This window comes from Mixophyes fleayi, chromosome 3 (assembly GCF_038048845.1).
Source record: "Mixophyes fleayi isolate aMixFle1 chromosome 3, aMixFle1.hap1, whole genome shotgun sequence".
NCBI lineage: Eukaryota > Metazoa > Chordata > Amphibia > Anura > Limnodynastidae > Mixophyes > Mixophyes fleayi.
Window position 1 is genome coordinate 154281048 of NC_134404.1, and position 24247 is coordinate 154305294.

Genomic DNA, 24247 nt, shown 5'->3' on the forward strand with positions numbered 1-24247 from the left:
GATCAAGTGAGGATGTTAGAGAGAGTAGTTTGGAAGCAGCATTGGACTGTGAATTAGAAATAGTGATGTTGAAATCACCCATATTGATGGTGGGGATGTCAGAGGATAGGAAGTGAGGGAGCCATGCAGAGAAGTGTTCAAGAAATTGTTGGTGTGGTCCGAGGAGGCGATTGATTACAGCAACACGCTTAGAGAACGGGTTAAAAATCCTAAAGGCATGTACTTCAAAAGATGTGAATGTGAGTGATGGGACATTTGGGAGAACTGTGAATGTGCACTGTGGGGAGAGAAATAGTCCAACCCCACCTCCTTGTCTGCCTCCTTGTCTGGGGATGTGGGTGAAATGGAGACCACCATGTGAAAGGGCTGCAGGTGAGGCAGTGTCTGATTGCCATGTTTCTGTTATTGCTTGAAGGTTTAGGTTGTTTGAGAGGAAGAGATCATGAATGGAGGTAAGTTTGTTACAAACAGAGCGTGCATTCCAAAGGGCACATTTAAATGACTTTGGAAGAGAGGGGAGACAGATGATGCATTTGAGGTTGCTGGATATCTATAGTGTTCAGATATATGCGTGTGGGAGAAGTGAGGGGGACCTGGATTAGGTGATATATCACCAGCTAATAGAAGCAGGGGGAAAGAAAGGTAGGAAAGATGATTGTAAGATGTGTGTCCTTTTAGTTTCTGGCGACAGGGTGAGGCTCTTAAAGTTATTGAATTTAAATAGGAAAATAGTTTATGAGTGTTAACTAGAGATGAGGACAATGTGGACAGAGCTGTGTGTTGCAGGATGGGTGAGGGATGATATAGTCCTAAACATAATGCTATGAAAAGAGAGAAAGAAAAAAAATTGGACAAGCATTGGGATTTATGAGTAAAATAGCAAAAAATGAGGGAATTAATCTAATTAGAATTACCTAATTGCAATGCCCTGTGTAATCAGATAAGCAGTGCAGAGTGAGGCTGCAGTAGATGTAGTATATTCATGGATGTCTGGATAGTATAGAGTAATGATGTGAGGAGCCATGTGGGGGAGTGGGTGGAAGTGTTGAATGGAGAGTAATAAAGAACAGGTGATAGAGTAGCTAAATTCTTGCAGAGTCATGAGAGAGGAGAGTGGTTCAAAGTCAGCATTATTTCTTCCTACTTGTGATGGCAGTCAAAGCCTTGAGTAGAATTTAAAGTACAATGATGAGATAGGGGACTGAAATAGCTGTAGCATGGGTATGGAGTGGCTGAGCAAGTAGTTCAGCAGGCTGATTAAACAGAGGGGATTTTGCAGGGAAAATAAACTGACAGATAAAACAAACTTTCATGAGCTGAGTAGAAAATAAGAGCAGAGTATAAAACAGTCTTCTTGTGGTGTGAACCTTGTAGCCAGAGAGAGATGGAAACATCAGGAGTAGAATATGGTGTTTCAGATGAATAATGACTGTTGTCCTTGTGTAGCTGTGATAATAGACAGAATATTTTCCTCTTGTTTATATAACAAACAAATATATAATATATAATATATATATAACAAATAACAAATATATATAACAATTTAACAAATTACCATTATTTTTAATAGATTACAGCTAAATAAAAAGTATTTATTTTTCTTAGTCACCTTCCTTATTTTACTAAATATTTCAATGTTTATTCTATTCTAAGAGCTTTAAAGTATATGTTTTGCTGTTACTTGGATACTAATTTAGGTATAAAGTACAATGTGAGCTACGTTGCCCAAATAATTTTATATAAATTAATGCACAGTGATTTTTAATAAAACATCCCTGGCATGCAGGGAAATCTGTTGTTTGCTTCCATGCTTTCAAAAACTATAACATTTCAATTAAAAGTTCATTGTCTTTCATCCTCTTTACTTAAAATAGAATGTGCTGTGGTATTTTCAAGTATGTTGCATTTTGAGTTACAGGAAAAGCCATACAAAAGAAATGTTATGATACATAACTAAATATAGTCTTTGAGCGCTAACAGTTTCTTGTAAATGGTTATTTTGCTGTTGCTCTTATCATAGCTATTTCCTTAGTTTTTACTGATACAGACTAGACTTCATTTATAATACTTCCTCTTTAATTGTTTCCTTTTATTCATAATAATACTGCTTTAAAGTTACATTAACACCAAGAAAAAGTTAGTGAAATAATACATTAGATAATCTGCTGATTTTTCAACATTGGTATAAATTATCTTGGAAGATTCATTTAACTATGTCATAATGTGGTTTTGACTCAGACAATTATGCTGAGATCAGTGCAAAGATGTACTCCTCTGATCACCAAACACCATAACCACTTGATCAATGAAAATTCCTAAGATATGGTTTATGTTAATATATCCTTAAAAATTTACACCTACAAAACACTAACATATTAATAGGATTAACATTATAAATACTCAAATTCAGCAATATAATTTTAAGGATGTTAGGTAACGTGAGCCATGCAGTTTCCTTATTTATTTTGACATTTTTTGATAATAAAATCATTAGCAAATCATTGTTATTATATTTCTGATGACATTTGATAGAAATAAAGCACTTGCTAGAGCACAACCCTGCTCTAGCTAATTAATTACAGTAGACCTTGACAAGAAGCAGTTGATGAAGAGTTTTCCAAACTACTATGATTTTCTGGAGTATAGTTATCACTTAGTTTGTCAAAGAAGTTAAAACTTATAATGCTATATTTCAGCCAAAGGTAATTATAAAATTAATAAAAACTATTATCTAACATACATTCACTTAACATAAAGGAACAAATTGAAGCTGTAGAGTGAAACTGAACTTTGTTTCCTACTACAACGGTATTTCTATATTAAAGATCAGTTATACATTTAAATGATAGATACATGCTATATATATATATATATATATATATATATATATATATAACAAGGTAAAAAGAACAGGGCGCCACATAGTGTATTACCAAGCACAATGATAAAATAATAATACAAAAAAAATGTACTATAATAAATTCCCAATTGGGAGATACAGTAGTGACTTTCAAGTTGAAGGTAGGGAAAATAAAAACACACATGTGAATACAGTGATTTAAATCCCAAGTGAGATCACCACTAGTAAGAGATTCTGCGTACCGGATACAAGACTTGACAGGCTCAACTGCAATGCTGATGATGTTTCATGGTCAGCTATGGCATATAAGGACTGCTCCTCAACAGGACAATCACTGGTTACAGCTGGGGCCTCAGAACACGAGCATGATAGAAAAGGATAAAACAGTATGGCAAATGCACATAAAGGTTTCTTTCAACGATGTTCATCTGGAAATGCATATAATCCTGTGGAATTGTAGCGTTAAGTTCTTACTGTGATTCCACAGCCGCTTAACCGAAAGACAGTTGATGTCCAGTATCCACAGAATGAAAGACCGCAATGTCCAGATGATCCTAGGATTTACTAGCTCATCTGGACATTTACTAGCTCATCTGGTCATTCAATCGTACAAATACAGATAAGACATTACTAATACAGTAAGCAAAATCACAAATACATGAAGCAGTTATGCATAAGTAGCACAGATGAGTGTCACGGTCATTGGAATACAGACCCCTGACCTGCCAAGACTAAAGACTCACCACAGGGTGCGGAGTCTAACGTAGCGGCTGGCCTTCACCAGGAACCACTGCAAGGTGGTATGGACTTCGCGGCAACCGCCACGCAGGTCGCGGTCCTCCGGTAGTGGGTCAGGTTCCACTGAGTTTCAGAGAGTTTAGAGATTAGCGGATCCAAGAATGACCGCAGGAATAGCGGAACAGCGTGAAGCTGAGACGGTCTGCAGGTAGCAGGAATGACCGCTGCGATAGCGGAAGCTGTATGAAGCAGGAGTAACTGCGGACTGCAGGATGACCGTTGGGATAGCGGAGAAGCTGTATGAAGCCTGAAGTTGCTGCGGATTGCAGGATGACCGCTGGGATAGCGGAGAAGCTGTATGAAGCCTGAAGTTGATGCGGATTGCAGGATGACCGCTGGGATAGCGGAGAAGCTGTATGAAGCCTGAAGTTGCTGCGGATTGCAGGATGACTGCTGGGATAGCAGAGAAGCTGTATGAAGCCTGAAGTTGCTGCGGATTGCAGAATGACCGCTGGGATAGCGAGGAAACTGTATGAAGCCTGAAGTTGCTGCGGATTACAGGATGACCGCTGGGATAGCGGAGAAGCTGTATGAAGCCTGAAGTTGCTGCGGATTGCAGAATGACTGCTGGGATAGCGGAGAAGCTGTATGAAGCCTGAAGTTGCTTCGGATTGCAGGATGACCGCTGGGATAGCGGAGAAGCTGTTTGAAGCCTGAAGTTGCTGCGGATTGCAGGATGACCGCTGGGATAGCGGAGAAGCTGTATGAAGCCTGAAGTTGCTGCGGATTGCAGGATGACTGCTGGGATAGCGGAGAAGCTGTTTGAAGCCTGAAGTTGCTGCGGATTGCAGAATGACCGCTGGGATAGCGAGGAAACTGTATGAAGCCTGAAGTTGCTGCGGATTGCAGGATGACCGCTGGGATAGCGGAGAAACTGTATGGAGCCTGAAGTTGCTGCGGATTGCAGAATGACTGCTGGGATAGCGGAGAAACTGTATGGAGCAGCTGCGGACTGTGGATTGCAGGATGACCGCTGGGATAGCGGAGAAGCTATATGGAGCCTGAAGTTGCTGCCGATTGCAGGATTACCGCTGGGATAACGGAGAAGCTATAAGGAGCAGGAGAATTCACTAGGAAGAATCCTAACTGAACCTAAGAACTGGCTCAGAGTAGAGGAAGAGGGAGGTTTAAATACTGGAGGGAGATCCTCCAACCAATAGAGGGCAGTGGAAGGCCTTAAAATAGAAATCGAGTCTGCGCATGCGCAGACCCATCCAAGATGGTGGCCGCCACCGGGACTCCGTCGGACGCCGGAGAGGTAAGTGAGCCGGGTCCCGACTAGCGGGTCCCCAGCGTTTGACAATGAGTGTGAGTAAAATTGTAGAGAATGATTAGAGGCTCACAGAGAATGTAGCAAAAGACATAACAAGGACATACGAGGGAGACAGACAGTACACAAACAAGAGACAATAGGTAGAAAGAACCCTGCCCATGAGAGCTACATTGTAGAGGGAGGGTTGGTGAGAAACAGTAGGTGCAACTGGGATGAAATGTAGATGTTGGGCAATGGAAGAGAAGGTGATAGAAAAAGTGCCAAGCAGTGGTAGAATAGGTGAGCATGAAGAGAAGAGTTTTGATGAAACGTTTGAAGGATTATAGGTTGGGGAGGTTTAGGTGAAGCAGGATAAGCAGTTTGAAGTCTGGGGGCACCACATTAGAAGTTGTGGAGGTAAGAGATGGAGGAAGTAATGAGAAGTGATAAAAAGGCATAGGTCAGAAGCAGAGCTGACTGGCCGGGTGGGGGTGTACCTCGAAACGTAGTCAGAGATGTATGGTTGAGGTGTGTTGGTGAGGGTTTCTTAAGTGAAGGTATGGAGCTTGAACTATATTCTGATGGATAGGGAGCCAGTGAAGGGATTTAAGGAAAGGAGCAGCAGAGAAAGAGTGATGGGAGAGGAAGATGAGCCTAGATGGATTAAAAGGGGAAAGGAGGTAATCAAGAAAACATTTGAGAAGAATGTTACAGTAGTTGAGATGAAACATTATGAGTGAATGGACCAGGATTTTGGTTACATCCTGAGAGAGGACGGATGGATTTTAGTAATGTTAGGGAGAAGGATGCTGTAGGAATTGGTGATGGACTTGATATGAGGAATAAAGCTAAGGGCAGAGTCAAGATTGACTCCAATGCAGCGAGTGTGTGAGGAGAGAAACCAAGAGAAAATTTTGGCCGGGATAGTAACATTAAAAGGAGGAAAGGTGATGAGCTCGGATTTGGAGATGTTAAGTTAGAGGATGATCTGTACTGACAGCAGAGAGACAGCTAGATAGAAAGGAGGGAAAGAGGTCAGGGGATGAAAGATGGATTTGTGTGTCATTAAAGTAGAGGTGGTATTAGAGGCCAAAGGTTTGAATGAGGTTGCAGAGAGAGGTGGTGTTGAGAGAGAGAGAAGAGCAGAGGTCCAAGGATATAGCCTTTATATAGATAGGGACCCTTTTATAGAGATAGGAAGAGGGGGGGGGCAGAGTCAGAAGCAGAGACACTAAAGGTCCAGCCAGAAAAGTAAGATGTATATCCTACAAGTATAGTAAAACCTTCTTGTTGAACATAGCAGACATATTACATAACATAACATCCAGGTTTCTCATTTTTACCGTTACTATGGTAAAATGTCTGCTCATTTTTCCTCACACCTCTATTGGTGGTGAGGAAAAATCAGCAGTGATTTCTGTAAAAATCTTGTGGCCGCAAAGTTCCACCGCAAATTCCCCCATGTATGTATAGATCGACATACATGTTACTTCATAAGCTGCACAAAGCTCACAATGTACATACATCATGTACATACACAATGTACATACATGCATACATAAGTCCTACATGCACAGTGTAGTTTTACATAAGTGCCACCTGTTATTTGAAATCAGTATTACATGTCTGATAAAATATACTAACTTGTTGACAATCCTCCCAAACATCCTAATAAGCTTATCAGACACATCCCAAGTGCTGACCTCCTGCTTGATAGCCAGATTCTGGAAGAATCAGAATCCCCCCACTATACCTGCTCTTATGAAAAGCATCTGGTAGATCTATGCAACGGAACAAATGACTAGTATCCTGAGGAATTCTTTTTCCTCAAAACATGGACTACATTCCCACTCTATATTTTTCACTCTATGGAAATTACATTGCTACAAAATTCTAGTTAGGTTGTTGGGATACGCTGGGCAGAACTTTGACTCAGGGAGTCTGTTCTGAGCCTTCATCCGGATAGATGTGGATGAAAACTTCACAGACCGGTAACACTGGATCCCAGAAGACATACTAGGGGGTTGAGGTCAGGTTGGGTACAAAAAGTAGACACTGGAAATGTCGGGCGTTAACATGGCGACATGAAAATGTCGGCAGCCTAAATGCCGACACTTCCATTCTGGGGACAGCTTGAAAATGTCAACAGTGTGATTGTGGACTTTCACAATGTCGATAACACAATGCCGACATTAAAAGACCAATGCCAGAGGGTTCGGCAGGTAGCCTCCAGACCCGCTGCCATTGGTCTTTGAGACCAATGAGATAGAGAAGTTTAGTCATTTTTAGATACTTTTTCCCATTGAAACTCTAGGATGCTCAGATTAATAACTGATATAAATCCATGAAAACTGGCATGAATTAAACCTTTATCTTGAACTGTATGCTTTTGTTTAAATTAAGTTAGTAAAATGTAGATATGTTCACTGACCCCGGTGTTCTCGTTTTGGTTTTGGATCTGGATTAACTTCGTGTTCTGGTTTTGGATCCCAATTTTTTCTTCTAAAATCCCAATTTTTTTTGCTAAAATCACATATTTTTGCATTATTTTCATCTACATTATTATTAACCTCAATAACACTAATTTCAAGTAATTTGCACGTCACAGGGCACAATATTATTTTCATACACTCTCAAACAAAGACTGCAACGACCTGGCTGGATGCTAAGGGACAGAGCAATGACTGAAACACACGGCAGTTCCTAGCACATCTAGAAAACATTGTCACACAGCAGTGTCAGTAAAGAAAAGAGGAGTAAGATGGAATTGTCCCTAAATCATGAAATCAGTTATGGTTCATTTGATCGCTCCATAACTGTGGTAATTCTACAGATAAAACATGAGGACAAGTGCTGACCACCTCCCCCAACCCCCCACCCCCTGGGTCTGTTTGCTTTTATCAGACCCAGACCAATCCAGGGTGCCAGACAATACACTAAAAAGAGCCATTGTAATTCACAGCAAAAAGCAAGTTCATCACTGAGCTTCAAATCAGTCCCAATTCACAAAACATTATAATATAGTTAGGTACCTTTGACGTAAGTGCATATTACAGACACTTTGTGCAATACTGATAAAACAGCAGCAAAGTGTAAGGTAATACATATACATGTCTATTTAGACATCCATGCTTACATTACTTCTGCAAGCAACGTTGTTCTTTGTTAATAAAACTGTTGTCTTTATACCGTTCAAAAAATTTTAAAATAATCCTCCACCATTGTTTGGATGTTGATAGTTAATAGTAGGATCAGGTGGAGTTACAACAGAGGTGTCACTAATTCTGGTCAATTCTTTTACAGTAGACCAGAACAGATGTCAAAATGTTGTGCTGATTCATCTGCATCAATGGGTGTCTTGGTGAAAGCTAATCTTTGCACAGCACACAACAGTATATAGCACATCTAGCTAACACTGGCACACAGCGGTAGCTGAAAGAAAAAGTGGTGCAAGATGGAATTGTCCGTGGAGCCCTCCCACCCACCCTTATGTTGGAACTTGGGGATGTTTATGGTCATTATCATTGTGTATGTTAATAAGTGCATATATATATTTTTTTAATAAATACTAATTGAGTGTTATACCTAACGCTTTAATTTGTTTTGTTATTGGATCTTAAAAAGGACATGCACACGTTAACAAACCAGGCACTTCAGCGACAAGGAGTGCCACTTTTGAGGCTGATGTGCTTGGTTTGTTTGGGCCCCCACAAAATAAGCTAACAATGGGCTTAAGGCACCTAAGGTAACAGTGCTGTTATTGAACTCTACTGTGGCAAGATCTTGTTGTCATCATCCTCAGCCTTATCCTCAACCTCATCAGTTTGTACTCACACATTATTAATTCATCACAGATGGAACCCACCATTACAGAAGTCTCAGTATTTTGATGTAATTGGCGGGAAAGGCCTTCCTCGTGGAAATTAAAGTTCATTTTTATGAACATCATCTTTTCCACATTTTGAGGAAGTAGCCTCATACGCAGGGCCGGTGCAAGGTCTGTAGGCGCCCTAGGCAAACTTTCAGCCTAGCGCCCCCCCCCCCCCCTCTCCCCCCTGGGTTCTCACCTAAAAAAAAATATACAATTTATAATACCCAAAAAATAAATAAATTAAATATACTTACCGTTTTTGATGATCAGATGCAGGGAGGCTCTTCCTTAATGGCTGCCCACCGCTCCTCAGCTTCTTTCCAGAAAAAGGAGAGGGGTGGAGCAGCCTGTGCATGCTGGGAAGAGAGGGGGCGCTGGGTAAACTTTACTCCTGACAGACAGGGGCACGGCAGGCGGCGCCGGGTAAACATATGTCACCTGATCACTGACGTTAGTGATCAGGTGTGCAGCCCGGGGGCGCATCTGACAGCGGCGGCGGACATTTAAAAAACAGTGGCGGCACCGCGCCGCCGCTGCACCTCTATCCCACATCTCTCCGCTGACTATTTTCAATCTAGTCAGCGGCAGCGGCGCCCTGCAGGACCCGGCGCCCTAGGCAACTGCCTAAGGTTGCCTAATGGGAGCGCCGGGCCTGCTCCTACGCCGATCGCTGACAAGGTTCCCAGCTGTAATAAACACTCATTCCGAGTACACACTGGAGGGTGGACAGCTTAGGCAGTGCAAAGCGAGTTGGTACATGGGTCTCCAAATTCCATTTATTTCCTCCCAGTATGTAAAGGGACTGTCTTGATGTGTCTATTTCTATGCTGTCATGAAAATAATCCTCCACCATCCTTTCGATGTTGATAGTAGGATCAGGTGGAGTTACGGCAGAGCTGTCACGGTTTTTGGCCAATTCTTTTAGACCAGACCAGATGTCAAAATGTTGTGCTGAGTCATCTGCATCATCCCTGGGTCTCTTGGGCAAGCTAAGTTTTTTCCTAGCAGCAGTTGACTAAGAAACTGAAGGAGGAGACTCCGTCCTGTCACGTAACACTTGAGCTGTCATTGCTCACCAAGAGCTCCTTGCATCTCTTCAGATCTGGGTCAGTTGGAAACAAAGAGAAGAAATAGCTCTTAAACCAAAGACCAAGCACAGTCGCCAAAATGTAGTGATCTGATTTCAAGATTTTGATACCTCTTGGATCCTGGCGAAGCGAATAAAGTACTTGATCTACAAGTCCAACATATTTAGCGTAATTGCTTTGTTTCATCTCCTCCTTCAGTTTCCCAAGCTGCTTTTCCAAAAGTCTAATTAAGGGAATCACTTGACTTAAGCTAGCAGTGTCTGAACTCACTTCACAGGTGACTACTTCGAATGGTTTCAGCACCTTGCACAACACGGAAAGTATTCTCCACTGCGCTTGAGTAAAATACATCCCCCTCCTTTCCCAATGTCATGGCTTGTGGAGTAAGCGTGGGTGGCTTTTCGCTGTTCCTCCATCCGCAGAAGCATATACAGGATGGAATTCCACTGTGTCACCACCTCTTGCTTCAGTTGATGGTAGGGCAAATTAAATTGCTCTTGTAGCTGTTGCAATCTCATACATGCTGTTGCCGAATGCCAGAAATGTCCAGATATTTTACGGGCCACTGTAACAGATTCTGGATACTATATTACTAATCTTGATTAGCGCTGGCTTACCTGAGGTGCGGAGTCTAACGATCTCCCCGGTGTTCACCAAGAACCGCCGCCAGGCGGGGTGGGCTTCGCTGCCAGGAGTCGCAGGTCGCGGTCCCCAGGTTCGCCTCAAGATGTAGTACAGCGGAGTGAAGCGGTGGTAGCGGAGTCAACGAGCCGGTTCGGTACACAGGAATGGAGTCAGGCAGAATCAGAAGGCAACTCGGAGTCAACAAGCCAGGTTCGGTACACGGGTCACAAGAATAGGAGAATGGTCAGCAAGCCGGGTCGGTACACAGGGAATGGAGAGCCAGGGAAGTCAAACAGGCAGAGGTCAGCACACAGGAGACACAGGAACAGGAAGACACTGCAATCCACGAAGAGCAGGAGCCAGGAACAGGTAAGTGTTGCTCTGACACTCAGCGAGTGTCAGAGTGAGGTTTTTATGCAGAAGGGGATTCAAAATCCCCGCCTCTAGGTTGTGGTCATGTGACCGCCTCCGGGTGCGGTCACATGGTCCTGAATGCGGAAGTGCGGCTGGACGGAGCGGCGGGGATAAGGTAAGTCCGTAACAGTACCCCCTGCCATAAAGGTGGACTCCGAACACCTAATAGGGTTTCAAAGGAAATTTTTTATGGAAGGATTTAAGTAGACGGGGAGCATGTAGGTCAATGGCTCTTACCCATGAGCGCTCCTCAGGGCCGTAACCCTTCCAATCCACCAAGAACTGTATGGCACCTTGAACTTTACGAGAATCTAGGATAGTTTTAATCTCGTATTCCACTTGATCCCGATCCACAGCAGGAGGAGGAGTTCTGGATGAGGTGGAGAATCTGTTGGTTACCATCGGTTTTAACAAGGAGACATGGAAGACATTGGGTATGCGTAAGGAGGGAGGCAGACTCAATCTAAAGGCTACGGGATTAATAATCTCAGATATAGCAAATGGGCCAATAAACTTGGGAGCAAATTTTTTACTGGGAACCTTTAAACGAATGTTCTGGGTGGATAGCCATACCCTGTCACCAACTGCAAAACTTGGAGTCATTCTTCTCCTTTTATCGTAGAATTTTTTGGAACGAGTAGTTGCTTGTTTTAAGTTTGTCTTGGTTTGTTCCCAAATATCAGAGAAGTTACGAACCAGAGAGTCCACTGCTGGAACTTCAGAAGATGAGACTTGAGAGAAGGTGGGTAGTCTAGGATGGCAGCCATACAGGACAAAAAAGGGGGAGTTAGAGATGGCCTCATGAAAATGGTTGTTATGGGCGAACTCGGCCCAAGGGAGAAGGTCCACCCAGTTGTCTTGGTTACTAGAGATAAATATTCTTAGAAACTTCTCTAATTCTTGGTTGGTTCTCTCAGTAGCCCCATTGGACTGGGGATGATATGCGGAAGAGAAGTCAAGCTTGATCCCGGATTTATTGCAAAAAGACCGCCAAAATTTGGATATGAATTGTGATCCCCTATCGGAGACAATATGTTGAGGACAGCCATGGAGGCGAAATATTTCTTTAATAAAAATATCGGCTAAGGAGGAGGAAGAAGGAAGGCCTTTGAGAGCAATAAAGTGGGCTGTTTTAGAGAAGCGATCCGTGACCACAAGCACTACAGTACAGGATTTGGAAGGGGGAAGGTCCGTGATAAAATCCATGGAGATCTGTGACCAAGGGTAATCAGGAATGGGTAATGGGAGCAAGCATCCATAAGGCTTCTTCCTAGAGGTCTTGTGTTGAGCACATTTGGAACAAGCAGCAACAAATCTCTTCACATCCTCCAGCAAGGAAGGCCACCAGTAGCTTCGGGACAATAAGTCCCAGGTCTTGCGAATGCCAGCATGCCCAGAGAAGAGTGAGTGATGAGCCCAGTGAAGGAGCCGGGTGCGTAGATGTGGCAAGATGAATGTTTTGCCTGGAGGACAACCCTTTTTTAGGTGTGTAGCTGCCAATACTTGACATGGATTTACAATGAATTTTTTATCTTCCGAGGATTCCATGTCAGCTGGATCAAAAGAGCGAGATAAGGCGTCTGCTTTCGTGTTCTTAGATCCTGAGTGAAAAGTGATGTTGAAATCAAAGCGTGAGAAGAATAAGGACCACCTTGCTTGACGAGGATTTAGACATCGGGCAGTGCGTAAGTAAAGCAAATTCTTATGGTCGGTATATATGGTGATAGGGAATTGCGCTCCTTCTAGTAAATGTCTCCATTCGGAGAGAGCCAATTTGATGGCCAGGAGCTCTTTGTCGCCAATCCCATAATTCCTCTCAGCAGGTAAAAAGCGACGGGAAAAGAATCCGCAGGGATGAAGTTTTCCAGAAGGACCTCGCTGTGATAGTACGGCTCCTGTGCCAACAGAAGAGGCGTCTACCTCCAGGACAAAGGGACGAGAACAATCTGGCTGTTGAAGAATGGGTGCGGATGAAAAGAGAGACTTTAATAATATGAAGGCTTGGATAGCCTCAGAGGACCAAATACCAGCATCAGCAGATTTGCGGGTCAATGCTGTGATGGGAGCCACGAGAGAGGAGTACCCCTTGATAAATTGACGATAATAGTTGGAGAATCCTAGGAAGCGTTGAGTGGCTTTAAGGCCTGAAGGTTGGGGCCAGTCAAGTATGGCTTTCAATTTTGTGGGATCCATCTGTAGACCGGTGCCCGAAATAATATATCCCAGGAAGGGAATTTGTTTCTGCTCGAAGGTGCATTTCTCCAATTTGCAAAATAACTGATTTCTTCGGATACGAGAGAGGACCTCCAATACATGAGTACGATGAGATGCTAGATCTTGAGAAAAGATGAGAATGTCGTCCAAGTAGATGACTACAGATTGGTACAAGAGGTCTTGAAACAGCTCATTCATAAAGCTCTGAAATATGGCTGGGGCATTGCATAGCCCGAAAGGCATGACCAGATATTCAAAGTGGCCGTCTCGGGTGTTAAACGCCGTCTTCCATTCATCCCCCTCCTTAATGCGTATAAGGTTATACGCTCCTCTGAGGTCAAGTTTAGAAAAGATGGTGGCACCCTTGATCCGGTCGAATAGTTCAGAAATCAGTGGCAGTGGATACCGATTTTTAACGGTAATGGCATTCAGGCCTCTGTAATCAATGCAAGGGCGGAGGCCCCCATCTTTCTTTTTTACGAAGAAGAAGCCAGCCCCAGCTGGGGAGGCAGACTTGCGGATGAAGCCCCTGTTTAGATTTTCTTGGATGTACTCCTCCATAGCCTTAGATTCCGGGAGGGAAAGGGGGTAAACACGGCCCCTGGGAATGGGTTTACCAGGTATCAGATCAATGCCACAGTCCCAGATTCTGTGAGGGGGAAGTCTAGTGGCCTCTTGTTGACAGAAAACATCAGAGAAGGTTTGGTATGGCTCAGGCAGGAGAGTCACAGGAAATTCTTGGGTACGTCTGGGACTATTCGGGGGAACCACTCTCTGTAGGCAGCGAGAGAAGCAGGACTGTCCCCAGGACAATATGTGACCAGATTTCCAGTCCAAGGTGGGAGAGTGGGCACGAAACCAAGGAAGTCCTAAGATGACTGGGTTGGTAGATCTTTGTATTACTAAAAAAGAAATCTTCTCCCGATGAAGTGCTCCTATCTGAAGTAGAAGGGGAATAGTGCGTACCAGGATGGACCCCTCAGGGATTCTTCCCCCATCAATGGCCATCAGAGAGATGGGTTGTTCCAAGGCTTGTGTGGGAATAGCGAATTGTTTAACTACTGTGGCGGAAATGAAATTTCCTGCGGCTCCGGAATCTAGAAGAGCCGACTGCGGGAAGGTCTTTTGTCCTAACTGAAGGGAAATGGGAATAGACAGGCAATCATTACTATTGGGAACTGACTGACACTGAGAAAAGAGGCCCAACGACACAGCTCCAGAACTCGTTAGGCCCTGTCGTTTCCCGAGCGTTTGGGACAAGAACTCAGAAGATGGCCACTCTCTCCACAATATAAACACAGCTTGTTCCGAAATCTCCTCTCCCTCTCTTCGGCTGATAAGCGGGTCCTCCCAAGTTGCATGGGCTCTTCAGGGGGAAGAACAGGGGTTTGGAAGTTGGGGGCTAAGCGAATCATGCTACGCCGCGACTGTTCCTTCTCAGAATTACGTTCCTTGAAACGCAAATCAACTTTGACACAGAGGGAGATAATGTCGTCCAAAGACGTAGGGAGTTCCTGGGATACCAACTCGTCTTTGATTCGGTCTGAAAGGCCCTGCCAGAATGTAGCTACTAGAGCCTCATCGTTCCAGCGAAGTTCAGAGGCCATGGTTCTGAAGAGGACCGCATACTGCCCCACAGACTGGTTTCCCTGGCGGAGACGTAGTAAGCCGGAAGCGGCATTGGACACCCTTCCTGGCTCATCAAATATTTTCTTGAAGGTGGACAAGAAGAGGTTGAAGTTATGTAGAATGGGGTCGTCCCTCTCCCACAAGGGGGAAGCCCATGCTAAAGCTTGACCGGACAATAACGAAATCACATAGGCCACTTTCGTTTTTCCGGAGGGGAAGTTCCCAGGTAGAAGCTCGAATTGTATGGAGCATTGATTTAAAAAACCTCTGCAATTTTTAGGGTCTCCATCGAACTTAGGTGGGTTAGGCAACCGTAGCTGCGAGGAAGAAGCTGCTGCTGCGGCCTGAGGTACAGGGGCCACTGCCGGCCCAGGTGATCCACCAGCCACTAGGGTGTTCTGGACAACATCCAAGCGAGTGGATAGACTATTGAGGAATTTTAAAAGTTGCTCTTGGTTAGCTTCTTGTTTATCCATCCTTCCTACTAAATGCTCCAACAGATCTTTCGCTGTGGTATCCATGGTCAGAGCAAACTGTAACAGATTCTGGATACTATATTACTAATCTTGATTAGCGCTGGCTTACCTGAGGTGCGGAGTCTAACGATCTCCCCGGTGTTCACCAAGAACCGCCGCCAGGCGGGGTGGGCTTCGCTGCCAGGAGTCGCAGGTCGCGGTCCCCAGGTTCGCCTCAAGATGTAGTACAGCGGAGTGAAGCGGTGGTAGCGGAGTCAACGAGCCGGTTCGGTACACAGGAATGGAGTCAGGCAGAATCAGAAGGCAACTCGGAGTCAACAAGCCAGGTTCGGTACACGGGTCACAAGAATAGGAGAATGGTCAGCAAGCCGGGTCGGTACACAGGGAATGGAGAGCCAGGGAAGTCAAACAGGCAGAGGTCAGCACACAGGAACAGGAAGACACTGCAATCCACGAAGAGCAGGAGCCAGGAACAGGTAAGTGTTGCTCTGACACTCAGCGAGTGTCAGAGTGAGGTTTTTATGCAGAAGGGGATTCAAAATCCCCGCCTCTAGGTTGTGGTCATGTGACCGCCTCCGGGTGCGGTCACATGGTCCTGAATGCGGAAGTGCGGCTGGACGGAGCGGCGGGGATAAGGTAAGTCCGTAACAGCCACAGACAGCATCTCCTGCATGGCCCTGTCATTTTTTAAAAAGCTCTGCACCACCAAGTTTATTGTGTGAGCAAAACAGGGAACGTGATGGAATTCACCCCGTTGTAAAGCTCTCACAATATTGATGGCGTTATCAGTAATGAGATATCCTGAGGAGAGTCCAAGCGGGATAAGCCATGTTGCAATGACATCCCTTAGTCTTTGTAACAGATTGTCAGCTGTATGCCTCTTAGTGACGCCGGTGATACACAGAGTAACCTGCCTCTGAAAAATGTGATGTACTTGGGTATCTGCTGCTGTTGTTCCTGCTGGTGAAGGCGAATCACCAACCCAGTGGGCTGTCACAGTGATATAATCTTTAGTTTACCCAGTTCCGCTTGTCCACATATCTGTGGTTAAGTGTACAGTGGGTAGAATGGCATTTTGTAGCCCAATAATTACATTTTTACGAAAATTATGGTAGAGGTGAGGAATAGCTTTTCTAGTAAAATGGTGTTATGATGGAATTTGGTTACAGGCACACAAGACCACAAGTAATTGTCTAAAACCAGCTGCATTAATAGTGGATATTGGACGCAGATGTAATACTAGCATAGTCACCATGGTGTCTGTGATCTGCTTTGCGACTGGGTGACAGCTTTCATGCTTGCTTCCTCTTGCAAAGGATTATTTAACAGTCAATTGTTGTAAACTACTAGTAGTCTTCTTCTTGGTCTGCTTCTGGGATGAAGATTCACCCCCAGCAGCAGCAACAGCAATAGCAGTGGAACTAACGCTCAAGAATTCTTCTGAGGAATCCAGGATAGTGGAGGAGTCATCTAGCCTTAGAAACTTGGATGCAGGACTAACTCCGATCGCTACTGAGGATATTGATGAAGACAGTGTTGTGGGTGTAGATTCCAGGTCTCAGGATCTAGCTGAGAGAAGGAACCTAGCTGATGATGGACTTCTTGTTGTTATTTTTTTAAGTTTCCGATTTTCCCAACAGCTTGCCATGAACTCCCTTCAAATGGCGTAACATGGATGAGGTTCCTAGATGGTTAAGGTCCCTACCTCTACTGACTGTGGCTTTACAAACGCTACAAATGGCTAAACAGCTGTTATCAGGATTTGGGTAAAAATAATTCCACACATAAGAGGTGGATTTTTTGGTCTTATGCCCAGGCATGACAATGACTTTCTTCTTATCACGTGCAAGAACTGCTTCCACTGGTGCAGGACTTACACAAACAACATCATCCTCATCAGCATCCTCATTAACACCCTTGTCAGCTACACAAATATCCCCCTCATCCTGTTGCAATTCCAAAGTGGCATCCTCAATTTGTGTATCACCGGCTACACTTGGGCTGTTCATGCACACATCTGCAAAAATGCTGAAAGGGGCCTTCTTTATGGGTACACTATCAGACAGGTCAGGATTACAATTAGCACTCATGGATAGACTCTCCTCAGGGATTTGTGTCATTTCTGAATCTGACCATACATTTTCCTCTAATGCCTTACTGTTTTCTTCCAGTTTGACTTTTACACATAAATGTATTTGGACACCACTTCTGGAGTCCGAATGACAAGGTCTTGCTTGGTCATGACTGACCTTACAAGAAGATGCCTCAGTAACAGTTGCAGAACTAGCACTCATACAGAAAGGCGAAGGCCTCATTCTTTCCTTGCCACTGCGTGTGTAGAATGGCATGTTGGCAATTTTATTTTTTTCTGCAGATAACTTAAACTTAGTAACTTAAAATGTAAAGGTGTTTTTTTTATATTTTTGTTTCCCTGACTTCAAAACATTATGCACTTTAACATAGGCTTTAGCAGATGACGTAGAGGGATTACAATCATCATGACTTATGCCAGCAGCTGCTTGGTGCTCCTGGTCTTCTGTGTACTGCTGTGAATCCATTTTGATAACACAGTACAATATGACTATAGATTTAGAAGACCAAGCCTGCCAGACCTATTATTTGTATTTCAGCAATAACAATTAGCAATGAAGCAATTTAACTCTCTTCGTTGTATGTTACCTATATAACAGAATACAATGTGACTGCAGATTTAGAAGACCTAGCGTGTCAGACCTATTATTTGTATTTCAGCAAAGACAATTAGCAATGGAGAAATGGGGCTCTCTTGAATGTCACTGGAAACTTTGAAGAACACTGCTACCCCTCCTCTTTCTTTTCTACCTAAGACGCTGCACAACTGCACTAGAGACTGCCAAGAACTGTGGTACCCCTTCTGTGTCCCTCTGTGAAATGGCGCTGGATTGCCATGGAGGGCGGTACTTAAAGCTCGCGAGATCCGACGACGTAACACTGACGTTTTGCCTCGTTTTCAATTTCCGAGGGTGCGCAAAAGTACCAAGCCGGCTTGGCTCCGTACTCGGATCTGCTAAGTTCAGGTGTGTTCGGTTCTCGGGGAACCGAGCCTGAGCATCGCCAGTAAAATGTAAATTTAACATTGAAGTCTATGAGAGCAGCACAGAAAATTCTGAATCTATTATGAATCACGATTTATACCAAGGAATCAGCTATTTGCTTCACATTAGTTTTCATTGTGTGCACAGCACAAATCACTTTAAATTTGCACTAATGCATAGTACAGTTTAATCTCTACATCTATTTTGGAGGTGCTTACACTAAATAGCAGGTAGAATTATCTGCAAATATCCAAATAACTTACAACCAGTCCTTTCATTGCATATATTTTTTTCTCCTAAAATAATGCCCAATTTAACATACTCTCTGGCTTATATAATTAATAGTAAGAGTGAAGGAGCACTAAGGCCGCCATTTATAAATTTTAAGTTTTTTTATTAAATTGGCCAAATTACATCTAGAAATGTGTTACTTCACAAAAGTGATGGTGAAAATGGCATCCCATGGAATCTGGTTACACCGTGTAGCAGAATATTTCTTTCTTCAATGTAATGGCACACCTACCATGACACAGTAAATCCTTTATGTAGAGCACTTATTGTTCTTAATTTTGCACAGGTGTGTGAATGTAGGGGTTATCCATTGTTGCTCCATTTTTATAAATGTCAGCATTAGCAAGTTTGTGCTATATAACTGCACTTTTCAGTTACAATTCCACCAGCAGTACTAAACACAAGTTCAGACAATACGCTAGAACATAGATAGGAAAGATTTTTAAGTTTGTAATTTGCATAGCAGGCTTTTCATCCTTAGCTCTTGGTCATCTATTTTTATTTTATTTTTTAAATCAATTTAAACATGCTTGGGATAGACATAAGGATTTCCTTACAAAGCACTAAGGATCAAACTGTGTTTGAGGTTACTATAGGTTAAACAATGGGAAGACTAGATGGGTCTATGTTTCTATGTATTCCCTTCATAATAGATTTTATGGTATTACTAATAAACTTACTCTGTTCCCGAGAGGGAGTTTGTGACCGTTTGATGAATTTCATTAGTTTGTTTATTACCATTGACATGAGATTGTTGTGAACACACTGATACATTTTTTCTCTAACATATTTCCTGTTCTTGCTGTATGAATGGCTGATGAGTTTGTATATAAGCGCTTTATATCAATGAGCGTCCCTTGACTCCCTACTAGATCTAACAAAAAAGGCCCAGTTTCTAGTGTTTTAAGAAATACATCAATCGATACTAAAATTAATGACTGTGTATTTCTACACCTATAAATGTACAGTCATGGCCAAAAGTTTTGAGAATGACACAAGTATTGGTTTTCACAGAGTTTGCTGCTTCAGTGTTTTTAGACCTTTTTGTCAGATGTTGCTATGGTATACTGAAGTAAAATTAGAAGCATTTCATAAATGTTAAAGGCTTTTATTGACAATTACATTAAGTTTATGCAAAGAGTCAATATTTGCAGTGTTGACCCTTCTTTTTTAAGACCTCTGCAATTTGCCCTGCCATGCTGTCAATTAACTTTTGGGCCACATACTGACTGATGGCTGCCCATTCTTGCCTAATCAGTGCTTGGAGTTTGTCAGAATTTGTGGGTTTTTGTTTGTCCATCCTCCATTTGAGGATTGACCACAAGTTCTCAATGGGATTATGGTCTGGGGAGTTTCTTGACCATGGACCCAAAATTTCGATGTTTTGATCCCCGAGCCACTTAGTTATCACTTTTGTTTTATGCAAGGTGCTCAATCATGCTGAAAAAGGCATTGTTCCTCACCAAACTGTTCTTGGATGGTTGGGAGAAGTTGCTCTTGCAGGATGTTTTGGTACCATTCTTTATTTATGGCTGTGTTCTTAGGCAAAATTGTGAGTGAGCCCACTCCCTTGGCTGAGAAACAACCCCACACATGAATGGTTTCAGGATGCTTTACTGTTGGCATGACGCAGGACTGATGGTAGCGCTCACCTTTCCTTCTCCAGACAAGCGTTTTTCCAGATGCCCCAAACAATCTGAAAGGGAATTCATCAGAAAAAATGACTATACCCCAGTCCTCAGCAGTCCAATCCCTGAACTGTTTACAGAATATCAGTCTGTCTCTGATGTTTTTCCTGGAGATAAGTGGCTTCTTTGCTGGCCTTCTTGATACCAGGCTATCCTCCAAAAGTCTTTGCCTCACTGTGCATGCAGATGCACTCACTCCTGCCTGCTGCCATTCCTGAGCAAGCTCTGCACTGGTGGTGCCCCGATCCCGCAGCTGAATCAACTTTAGGAGATGCTCCTGGCGCTTGCTGGATATTCTTGGGCGTCCTGAAGCCTTCTTCACAACTATTGAATCTCTCTCTTTAAAGATCTTGATGATTTAGGTGCAATCTTACTAGTAGTAATACCGTGCCTGTGAAGCCCTTTTTGTGCATAGCAATGATGACTGCATGTGTTTCCTTGCATCCAGGGCCTGATCAACCAATAGGCTGATCAGGCTGCAGCCTAGGGCGCTGGGACCTGGACGGGCACAGCGACAGCAGCAATTAAGTATTTCTTTTATAATGGAATTGTTTTTTGATCCTGTGTACACGGAGCTGCCCCTCCCCTCTCCTCCAGGCTGCCGATCCCTCCCCCCTTCCCCTCTCCTCCCTTCTGCTCCTTCCCCCTTCCTCACTGACTGTCGGGCGTGATGTCATCATCAAGTTCCGACAGTGCAACTGAGGAGCTGCGCTGAGAGGAACTCACTGCCCAGAAGAAAAAGCCAGGTAAGTAAAGATTTATGTTTATGCAGAAGGGGGAGAGTGTAGTGGGAAGAAGTGTTTGATGAAAGGGGGACAGTGTGAGCTGTAGGGGGGCAGTGAGTGCTGTATGGGGACAGTGAGTACTGAAAGGGGGACAGTGTGTGCTGCCCGGGGGACAGTGTGCGGTGAAAGGGGGACAGTGTGCTAAAAAGTAGACAGAGTGTTCTCTAGGGGGACAGTGTGTGCTGAAGGGTGGATATATATATATATATATATATATATATATATATATATATATATATATGTTAACCCGTGCATGATACTCATGCATTCTAGTCAAATCAAGCCACTTAAGGTGTTAAAAAGGTTCTTGTCATGCATTTGGGCCTAGCCCAGGCCTCCTCATAGGAAGAGCGTTACTTCCCGACGCAAGCGCCCTTTTTTAACGTGGTTTTGTCCACATGTCACCACCTCATCATTTTTCTCCATCACCTCATCCTTCATCTTCATCGCCACATCCTTCATCAAGCTACTTAAAGTGTTAAAAACTCCCCAATGTCACCCCCGGCAACCACCAACCCCTCCCAACTGTCACTTCTCCTTCAAGAAATATATAGGTCAGTGTATAACTCTGCCCAGCAGATGGCACTGCAGCTTGTTTTTTTTTTCACACACGCCACTAGGCATTTATATTATATATATATATATATATATATATATATATATATATATATATATAAAATGTACTTATTTTTTACATACATATATAGGGGCCCCCTTAACCTACCTTAACTCCGATCCCCTTCTCTTCTTTTTCCTCGCTGAGTCTCTCTGTTCTGCGCTCCTCCGTGCTGTGCTTGCAGTGAATGTCGGGTGTGACATCACGCCCGGCATTTACTGCGAGCACAGCACGGAAGAGGGGACCAGGGAGGGAGCCAGATGGCCAACTGACCACCTGATCTGAACGGTCAGGTGACCACAAAAGGTAAGATTTTTTTGTTTTTGTTTTGTTTTTTTTACAGGATTTTCTTTTTACAACAGTCTTGGGCCCCTTTTCCCTCTGGGCTCCCAGGCACCTGCCCATTGTACCCAGTCGGAAATACGGCCCTGGTCCACACTGATTTCTACTGAGTCCTAGCAAGGGTCCAATCTCCACAGTGACAGATAAGTGTGTTCACAGTAGATGCACACGTCTGTATCAGTTAACACTATAATTGCTACAATACATTAGATCTTCATACTACACCATGTCTACCTTCAATCAGTTAGTTAGTGTTTCCCTTTATAAAGGACTACTAAAGCTTTTTTTTACCCAGGTAACCAACAAGTGCACCAACTGTACTCAATCACTGATGCCATATTAATTGCATTAATTAACAAGCGTTAGAGAGGTTTTTGGTGTGAATGAAGTTGTGGAGCAAACTGTAATATTGTGCTTTCATGACATTGTATGAATAGAAACTTATTCCACTGTTTAGTGACTGAGCTATGGTGTCATAAGATGAGACACTATACTTGTCTTTAGGGGGTTTTGATTAATCCATTATCTGTTGTGTTGCAGTATATTGTCAGACATCTATTGATAAGTAATCTATTTAATTCTACTCTATTTGATTCAATTCATTTTGATTCAATTATATTCCAGTTATTTCTATTATAGAAACTTCTATCTAAAAATTGGTCATCAAGTTAATATTCTTTCACAGAGAACATGGTTTACTGACAGGCAACCAGGTTTGGTTTGTTTGACCCACTGTGACAGTCAGAGTGGTTGGAGTTATGGACATATGATCTGAAATAGAGGTGACTCATAGATAATAGGGTGACAAGCAAGTTGCTGGTTTAAGAGTCATTGTCTGAGTGACACTGATGTTGTGGCAGATTACTTGATTGGAGATTGAACTGATAATTGTATTTTGTACATTTCAAATGATCTCATATCTCACCACAGGTTAAATTTTTACCTACCGAACCACTGTGATTTTTACTTACATATTGTGCTGTGTTATCCTAAGAGGTCTGTGTGGATTTAAGGGGCTCTTCCAAGTCACCCCATGGTGAGCTTTTTTTTTTACATGCTCGGTCAGCGTCCCTTCAACTAGAGAATCAAATCCCCCTTAACTTACCTTTCAATCACCTTGTTCTCCAAGTCCAATGCCCTTCTCTTCTTTTTTCTAAGTCCTCGTTGAGACTGCAAAAGGTAAGTTGTTGTTTTTTTTGTTTTGTTTTGTTTCTTTCCAAACATCGGTGTCTAAAATGTAAAGGGACATATAATTTACATGAAATAAAATTAAGGCTTTTATCATAGCTACACAGGCACCACTATATCTGCAAATTGGCATAATATGAAGCATTGTTTGGCTCCAAAATAATCACAATGCCGATAATAGTATAATGCAAAATCCAAGATCAATGGGACGATCACCTATGTCCATTAACCTGGTCATCAGTTGACTGTTAGCAGCGATCCACTGACCACAATAACAGACATGTATGGAGAACTGGTTAACAGTGCCAAATGGGCAATGCTACTTAAAATTCATTAAGATTTACACATTTTAACAGCCAATTTATATGCAGATAATTAGTAAGAAAATAATGGAGTTTTTTTTTCATATTTGCCAACTATGATAAATTTAAATAATAATAAAGTTCTTATAGACTTGACTTTTATAAGATCAATTCTCACTTCTACTTGAATTGCAAATTGTCCTCAGATTTTATGTGTATATGCAATTGTTTATAAAGAAAGTAAGAAAGAGGCAGCTGTTATATTTTCATTATTGTTTTGCATATCTTCTTTCATGAACTCGCTTGGCTGAGGGGGTTTCTATCTAGAGTGCAAATATGTGGTAACATATTATAATTCATTGTATTACTTTCGTTTTGCAGTGTTGCACATGTGCCAGATAAAGAGGAAGTAATAAATGAGTTAGTCATGTATCGTTACTAACTTCAACCCAAGCTCAGGTCTGTGTTTTAAAAATGTATCACTGGAAAAAAAGATTATTTTTAACATTGAAGTACTGCACAGTACCACCTCCCTTGATCAAAGGATTGAAGATACCTTTCAGCATATATACATATATAGCTGCCTATGTAAACAGTAACAGAAAGTTAATATCAGCAATACAGTTGGTTGTTAACGTGTTTCCATACCTAAGCAAGTATGTTGATATGGGCTTTACATAACGTGGTGTGTTATTACAATAAAATACAGGCACTAAGAAAATCATAAATACATTA

The 24247-nt window shown here is 42.8% G+C and overlaps 1 long non-coding RNA gene across 2 annotated transcripts in view; it reads right to left on the reverse strand.

The window, feature by feature from the left end:
• Positions 1 to 24247, reverse strand: part of LOC142144127 (uncharacterized) — a 42763-nt gene that overhangs the window by 17171 nt on the left and 1345 nt on the right. For both annotated transcript variants that reach the window (XR_012689656.1, XR_012689657.1), the window contains exon 2: positions 23128 to 23252. This is a non-coding gene — a long non-coding RNA (uncharacterized LOC142144127). The remainder of the gene's footprint in view (positions 1 to 23127; positions 23253 to 24247) is intronic.